The following is an 8,715-nucleotide window of genomic DNA, read 5'->3' on the forward strand; positions in this document are numbered from 1 at the left end:
TTAGGTACCCCAACACACCATAATACGTCGTTTTGTTTGATAAATTCATTATATTGTTATTAAACTTCAACACCTAAATTGATTTACTTTCAAGATTTTCGAAATTTCACTAATATCTTTATGTTATATCACATCTTTTTGCCGAACACCTACTAGGTTATATATATTGTAGTTGAAAATGAAAATTATATAAGAGGAAGATAAATGTGTAATTTATAAAAATCATGGAAGTAAATCAAGTTATAAGTTAAATTATAAAAACATTGGACAATTAAAATGTATTATATGATACAAAACGACGTAGTATAGTCTGCTTTGGTACCTAAGCTTATATACCCGTAAGGGTATACTCACTTTTCCATATATATATATATATATATATATATATATATATATATATATATATATATATATATATATATATATATATATATATATATAGGAGTATGATCAAATGAGAACATCAAAAAGGTTGAGAACGCGAGAACAAAGTATATTCATTTGAGATGCCATGTATTCATTTGTGGAGAAATGATAAATTTTTACGCTTTTAATTTCAATTGAAGAGAAAAAACATATTCATGTTGATTGTGCGTAAAAATTTATCATTTTTCCAAAAATGAATACATAGAATCACAAATGAATATACGTGTTCTCGCGTTCTTAACCGTTTAGGTGTTTTCATTTGATCATTTCCGTATATATATATATATATATATATATATATATATATATATATATATATATATATATATATATATATATATATATATATATATATATATATAATCATTACTTTAAGAAAAATATTTAATTAAAAGGTAAATGAAAAGTAGTGTAATTAGGACATTAGGTTATGCCGTTTATAATCAAATATAATAACAAAAATATTAACCAACAAAAAGTAATTTCAAATTGAAATTTGATTTAATGGTTTTACAATTAATTGACAATATGTCTAAATCAAACTTTATTTAATAATACAAAGAAGTCAAACAAACACCACAATGAAATTTCCTAAAACCACCCCACCATATCAAACAACCAAAAAAAAAGTATTTTTACCGCTAACACAAAGGCACCAACCATCGTCTATTTAACTCTTTATTCATTCCAACATAAGTAACCAATTAACATATGATAGAATAAGTATAATGGAAGAGAGACACTAAATATTAAAAAGGTAAATTTATCATTACGTATGGCCTTTATCTCTTCATCTGCGTAGTTGTAAAGAACTAGATCTTTAGTAATATTTCCACCACCCTTCATGCCCCAAATTATAAAGTATACCAGCATCTTGGGAAAAATTCATTAACCTCCCTTGTTATACAAAACAAAATCAATGTTCAATATAGCATCTTACTTTCATGTAACTTACTCATATATAATCATACTTTCATTTTCATAATGCATAAAGAAATAAATTAGCGTACGATCCTATAAACCACAATATATACAAGTGTCACTTGAAGTTGTAGTGATACCCTGGCCACAACAAATTAGCATTAATGTAACGACCATAAAATTTTCAATAAATTTTAACTTTTCAAAACATCCCAATTATTTTAAGTTTTTTACAAATAGGTTTTCAGTACATTTATTATCAGAGTATTCCCAGAAACATAACATAAAACATAAACACGAGGAGCGGTACGATCACGCCTTCGCCTTGCCACGGTCTCCTGAAGAACCTGAAAATCATTAAACCACAACTGTAAGCCCGAAAGCTTAGTGAGATACCCCCAAAATACCAACCACATATACCATACACACATAACATGACATATCATAATCGATCACAGAACAACCATGCATATCGGGTCTACTGTGTGACTGGTCCGCCGCACCGGCCAACAGTCCACCTGGTCCACCCTCCACGTCTATCCATATACATCGAGTCTGCAGGGTGGTTGGTCCGCCCGCACCGGGCCTTCAATCCACCTGGTCCACTCTCTGAGTCTACAGTATGACTGGTCCGCCCGCACCGGGCCATCAGTCGGCCTGGTCCACTCTTGTGACAACCCAAGTTGTTCCGTTACATTTCCCGTCACCATTAACGGAATATCCCACTGTATAAAAGTTCCGTTAATTAGCAGTCGTCAATTTAATATATATATCCCAATTAATTACATTTAAAATGCCGTTAAGTTGTGATGAAAGGGGAAGAAAAACACAGGACACACATTTCCATTTATTTGGAAAATGTCAAGTGTTATTATTACGACCACTAAATCGGGTGCGACCAAAAGCCCCGTTTAACGGCAGTATCGGGTAGAATTCCACTGAGCCCCGACTCAAAACCCTATGTAAGGGTGAGTGGAGTCCATTGGAGACTTTTTACACTCTCTCTCTATACTCTCTCTCTAGACTCATTTTAGCCCCGAATCCGCAACCAAACGCTTCCAAATTGTAAGTCCGCTTACCCTAGCTTATTCTAAACATATTGAATCATGTTTATAGCCCAAAAATCAGACATAGAAGCTATGGAAAAGGAGTTTACGGCCTAAGCACCTCCTTAGGCCGTAAACACCCAAATCAAGGCTAAAATGACCCAAACTTGTCCCTAATGGCTTGGAAATAAATTGAGGTATTAGCCTAGGAGTGTTTAAACATTAAAACTCATGGATTTGAAGGTTAAAAGAGAGTTTACGGCCCAAGCACAAGCTTAGGCCGTAAACACCTCAAAATCATGATAAAAGGCCCCAAAAACACTCCCAAACCACACTAGGGATTAACACATAAATTAAGGGCTTATTCCTTTGGGTTTAGATCACTTAAACACATCAAAATGAAGGATGAAAATGATTTTACGGCCCAAGCACATTCTTAGGCCGTAAACTCCCCAAACATGCCCAAAATGTTGGTTTTTGTTACCCAAATGGCCTTAGACTATTTCTATAAAATGCTAGGAAGGATTTAAGGACTTAAACACATGAAATGGTGGGGAAAAAAGTAGTTTACGGCCCAAGCAAGTGTCTAGGCCGTAAACTCCCCAAAATCCACTCAAATGGTAGTTTTAATCCCCCAAAATAGCATCACACTTCATTATAAATTGCTAGGAAGGTAGTTGGGGCTTGAGACTTCACAAAATCCAAGGTATGTGAGTTTACGGCCGTAAACTCCCATGGGAGTGTTCCTAGGCCGTAAACTCCAATATAATGCCCTTAGAAGCGTCAAATCCATTCATGCATTTTGGGAAAAGTGCTTAGAATAAATCAATGAGCAAGCTAGAAGCATAAAACACCCAAGAATATGACCTTGGGAGTTTACGGCCGTAAACTCCCTTGAGTTAGGCCGTAAACTCCAAAATGGTCCATGTTAATGCTTTAAACCCATTCACACACTTGATATTTGAGTTTAGCAAAGTTCCACAACTGATAGGAGACCCGTAGCACCCTTAAACGCTACCCGGGACCCCAAACACTTAACCAAAAGTGTTTTCCGCTCCTTTGAGCGCGTATATTTGTGTAAGTAGCATTAAATGTACTAATTGTATGTAAGCATATGTTATCACATGTTAAATAGGTCATTGAGTGTGTTCGAGTCCTTAGGTGGCACCGAACGCCCAATCAGCACTCTCGTCGGACCTGCTTACACCAGGTGAATTCATACCCCTGAATGAACCTTTTAATGTTTTTAAATGTTTTATAGGGGGGAATACAAGTTAAACATGCCAGTTATCATGTCAATCGCATATGATTGATAACCCGCATGCACAAGATTTTACCACTTTACACTGTTTTACCGAGTGGGACACTAAAATGATTTTTACCTGTTTCATAACTTTTACTTATACTGATTTATTCAAATTCATTCTAAATTGGTTTATGAAAGATCCTCTAAGGTTTTAAACGTATTTTACAAAGGAATACAATTTGTGATTTTCTCTGTACATAAAGGCTTTTCATTAAAGATTTCCCTTTTTGACGTATACTTTTACTTGTTAAATATTGCTGCTTCACTTATACTTATTTTATACTCTGACTCGGTAACACTTTCACTTATACCTATAATCGCTTATACTTGATGACGCTTATACTTATTCACAATCTTACTTTGTAATATCGACTCTACTTCACTTATACTGGATATCTACTCTACTTCACTTATACTTGATACGCTCTCGCTGCACTTATTGTCGCCTCTACTTCGTGATACGCTTATACTTGTTCGACACTTCTACTTCACTTTCAACCGCTCCTACTTCACTCGTTAGACACTCCTACTTCACAAGAATCACTTATACTTGATACACTTATACTTTACGATTCTGTTATTCCGCACTGTATGAATTCACACCACGATGATATGTCTTCAATTATTACACACTCAGTTGTAGTTAGATATACGTCTGTGCTTATATAGATACATATAAGTAACGATTGAAAGACTTAGGAAGGTTCATCCACCCTATTTCCTTTTCTTCGTTGAGATGTGGTCTGGTGGGATCGGGTGGCCGTCCGAAAGTCGTTTGGTTCATTACTTATATACTATGTATTTGAGTATGGACATACAGGAAATTCTCCAGTCAGTTCTGTTAAGAGTCTCTACCTCTAGTCTACACTTACATTAGAAACCCACTCCCTCCTAGTAACACACTATCCTCTATTTGGGATGCATCTTCGGGACGCAGCCTTCTCCGTCGTCTAGTTGGTAACCAGAGTCTCCTGTAGGGAGAGCGGACATTGTGTGTATAGGCCTATACGGGATTGACAACCCCGCACCCTGACTGCTAGCTACAGTCCACGACCTACCAAGCCAAGGGGTGATAAATGTCACATTATATATAGATGCTTGTAGGGCGTCTAGAACTCTAGTCAGTATGGTTACGAGTATCCTGGGTTGCCTTATAATTCATGGCTTTAAGGTAACAGTATTTCGTCAGCAATTTACACTGTATGTTGATGTCACCTTTTTCAGAGTCACACTGTTTGACCTTGCTAGATGTGTCTCTCATGTGATACTGTCTGCGGTCTTTAGTCTCTGTTTTGACCTTGCGAGATGTACCCTTCATTTGGTATCGTCTGTGGTCTGTCTTCACTGTTTTGACCTTGCGAGATGTACCCTTCATTTGGTATCGTCTGCAGTCTGTCTTCACTGTTTTGACCTTGCGAGATGTACCTTTCATTTGGTATCGTCTGCGGTCTGTCTTCACTGTTTTGACCTTGCGAGATGTACCTTTCATTTGGTATCGTCTGCGGTCTATCTTCACTGTTTTGACCTTGCAAGCTGTACCTTTCATTTGGTATCGTCTGCGGTCTGTCTTCGCTGTTACATCAATAATCAAATTCAGTATTTTGATAATGATAGCAATTTAGGGAAAACTACTTTTACCTTACATCACTGACCAGTCTTGGTAGAAGGCTGCTTTTATTAAAGAAAATATAGGATTTTCTGGAAAGGACTCTAATACACTGAAATCTCTTAAACTATTACTTTCTTAAGTTATTTGAATGAAATGTCACTAAATGCTTATGAACTCACCAGCATTTGTAAAAATGCTGATACTCGCTTTTCAAATAACTTGTATTCTCATGTTAGTATTAGACAGGTACATCCCTGGAGCTGTTGATGAAGATAGCTTTGTACCATGTTGTATTTATTCTATTACTTGTATTACTTTAAATTGTTGTAATGTAACCTTGTAAAACTATTACTATTAATGCAATGTTTTGTTGTACTTTGATAACTATAATGTATGTGTTGTGATACTTGACATGACGTCATCCACCCCAGAACGTTTCCGCCGTTCCGGTTTTGGGGTGTGACAGATTGGTATCAGAGCATTGTTTATAGTGAGCTAAGTATATCAATTCATAAAAGATATACAGCCTATAAATGCAATGGGATAAAACACTTTGAACAATAAATTATACTTTAAAATAAAACCAGATTTTACCAAAGTATAATAACATCCAGAATCTAAGCACTTGAACAAAAGTATCACAGGAAGAACAATAATAAAAGTCTTCGGATGTTGAACCCTATAGTCAAACCTAGGCAGTATGTAATCGTAAGCTGGAATAAGTGTAACCTGATCAACTACATTTATTCGAGGTGCGATGAACGTGTGGTCGGGAGTGATGGTGGTGTGCAACAGGTCTGAAACTTACCAACTAGGATTGTTAGAGCCAAACATAAAGTTAAAATACTATAGGAGTATTTTAGAGCGCTAAAAGATTCACACTAATCCCAGAATGACATTCAGAAGATAAGAAAATAAACAAGAATTAAAATACCATAGGGGTATTTTAGGAAGCATAAACAACCTTGTGTGAATAACTAAAAAGATCCTTGTTGATATACCTACAACTACAGAGGGTGTACTCCCAAGGTTATATCCAATAGGGATCCCATAGGCTAAGAATGTATGGTTTCGCTCTATTACCTTTTCCTCGTTGGGATGTGGTTCTAGAGTAGTATCACATATTCGAAGGCCTATCGGATCTAAACTATATATGATTTGTACACCATGTGTAATCGTAGTAGGACTCGATATGGATCACACAGTGAAATGTTAATAATCTCTTAGGATTCTTAAGACATTTCCATTCTCGCACGAACCCGGTAGAAAACCCTACCCACTTCAGTGCATGACAGGAGAGTTGAATTCGACCCGATGAGGTTCATTGAGAATATTTCCTGTTCGGAAATAAATGAACTGGGTCGAGACTATTGAATACACCAAGTGCCCATACCTTTTAAGGACACGGTGAAGAGATTCGCCTAAACTTCGGAGATTCCCAGTCATCCATCATGAAGTGATGACACCCATAGTTGGAATTAGAAGAAAGGCGGAGTAGAAATTCAATATGTCCATACGAGAAGAGAACCCTAGGAAACTACCCGAAGGAAACCAACGCCGATTCCAGTCAAAGATACGAGACAGACCGAGAGAGCCAAGACATGGGACCCGGGAATTGTCTTTTCCTCGTGTTCATCACGTTAATACACCCATAAATAATACAATTTAGTGAGTTAGTGGTTACACTGCTCACGCTATGTGTTAGGTAAATCGCCTTGTTCCCGTTGCCAGTAATGCGCTTAGAGCGGATCCCCACACCTCTGTGAGGTTATTTAGCCATAAGCCCTCATGAGCCTCTCTTTCCGCAGCTTCGTTCCGAACTGTTCTCAAATCTCTCCATGCTGGAGAGTGAAACCTTTCTCAGTATAAAGGTAACTTAGTAGGAACGACTCGCATCTTATGGCCTTTTTCTGATACTCATACACCCACTTCGATTACCAAGACTACATCATAGGGATGTAGGTCGACGTTCAAACAACCAATACTTGAGGCACGGGAAAAATTTATGCCTAATGCGATCGGGACAGAAACATCCAGGGTTAACCATCGTCTCTCATTACCTTGTATTCCTTTCCGTGTAGGAAAACCATGCCACCGAAGAAGCGTAACCAATCCACAAGCAAGAAACCTACTCTCTTATTTGATAAAGCTACGTTCCAAGCTGCAGTCTCCGCAGCCGTAGCAGCTATCATGGCTCACCTAAATGCTAACAACGCCAATGTTAGCAAGGTGCCCGTCGGAAATTCCAATCCTGACAATGGACAGCACCAACCCACACTTCCACCCAAGAACCTTAACCGAACCCACTAAAGAGAAAACTCAAGATAGAGGAGGGAAGTACCTCGGCTCAAGGACCTTCCGAAGGACAACGAGCTGAGGCAGTCTGTACCCCTGTCAAACCTTCCCTCCCGACTCCAAGAAGACCGTATCTAGGAGACCTTCCTCACAGCAGCAAGTGTAGCTACCATCATCATGGTGCCTGCCGGGAACTCTATTGTGCTAGGTGCCACATGAAGGGGCATACTGCTCGTGTATGCAGAACTCCGGTGGAACGTATTGCATCAATCGCCAATGCGGCGGCCACACAGGTTTGCCGCCTATGTGGCGAGTTTGGACACTTCAAGAAGGACTGCCCAACCGAAGGGAAAGACAAAGACACAGAAGGAGCCTGAAACTACAGCTTAGGGAGAAACGTCAAGGAACTCGGTAGATTTTTACGACTCTCGATCTCAGATAACTAAGCTAAGAACAATAAAAGACTAATTCAAATGTAAATTCTTTCCAGTAAGGCAAAAGTCGCAGCACTGTTAAGAAAATTAAAATTCATTAGGTAAAACTATAGTGGCTAAACATATACATTACGGCCATGTATATTTAAGATGGACAGACCTAGAGTGAGCGAATGTCGCCTCATCTCCTGTTCCTCGTTTGGTTGTGGATAGGGCGGGGTCGCTCAGTCAACAGTCCTCCCCACCTTAAATATACATGACTAGTATATGTGAGGCGATTATAGAAATTCCTCGTGAGAATCCGTTCATGAAAAGATACTCTATTCGGAAACACTTAGAACTCGCTATAGTTCCGCGTCGACTCTACCGGTCCAAGTATCCGTGGTAGTGATACGTAGGACGAAACCCGAGACGCCTCGAACTTGTGTGCCTGTTCGGCACATGACTCTATCGATCTTCACTTTATATCATGTTGGAGTGTTCTAACTTCAACGACTCTATTGATCATGGTTTGACTTCGTGCAACCATGTGTACATTCTTAGTGCTGTGTAAAAAGAGCTTTCTCCATAGCCATATCGGCAAATAAAGGTTCTTCCGAACCTGAACCTAACACAAATAAACCAACCTAATACGATCCGTCAATCGTCCCTCTTATCTCAAACCTTTCGAAGTACCCA

This window comes from Lactuca saligna, chromosome 6, assembly GCF_052625555.1.
Source record: "Lactuca saligna cultivar CGN05327 chromosome 6, ASM5262555v1, whole genome shotgun sequence".
NCBI classification, from domain to species: domain Eukaryota; kingdom Viridiplantae; phylum Streptophyta; class Magnoliopsida; order Asterales; family Asteraceae; genus Lactuca; species Lactuca saligna.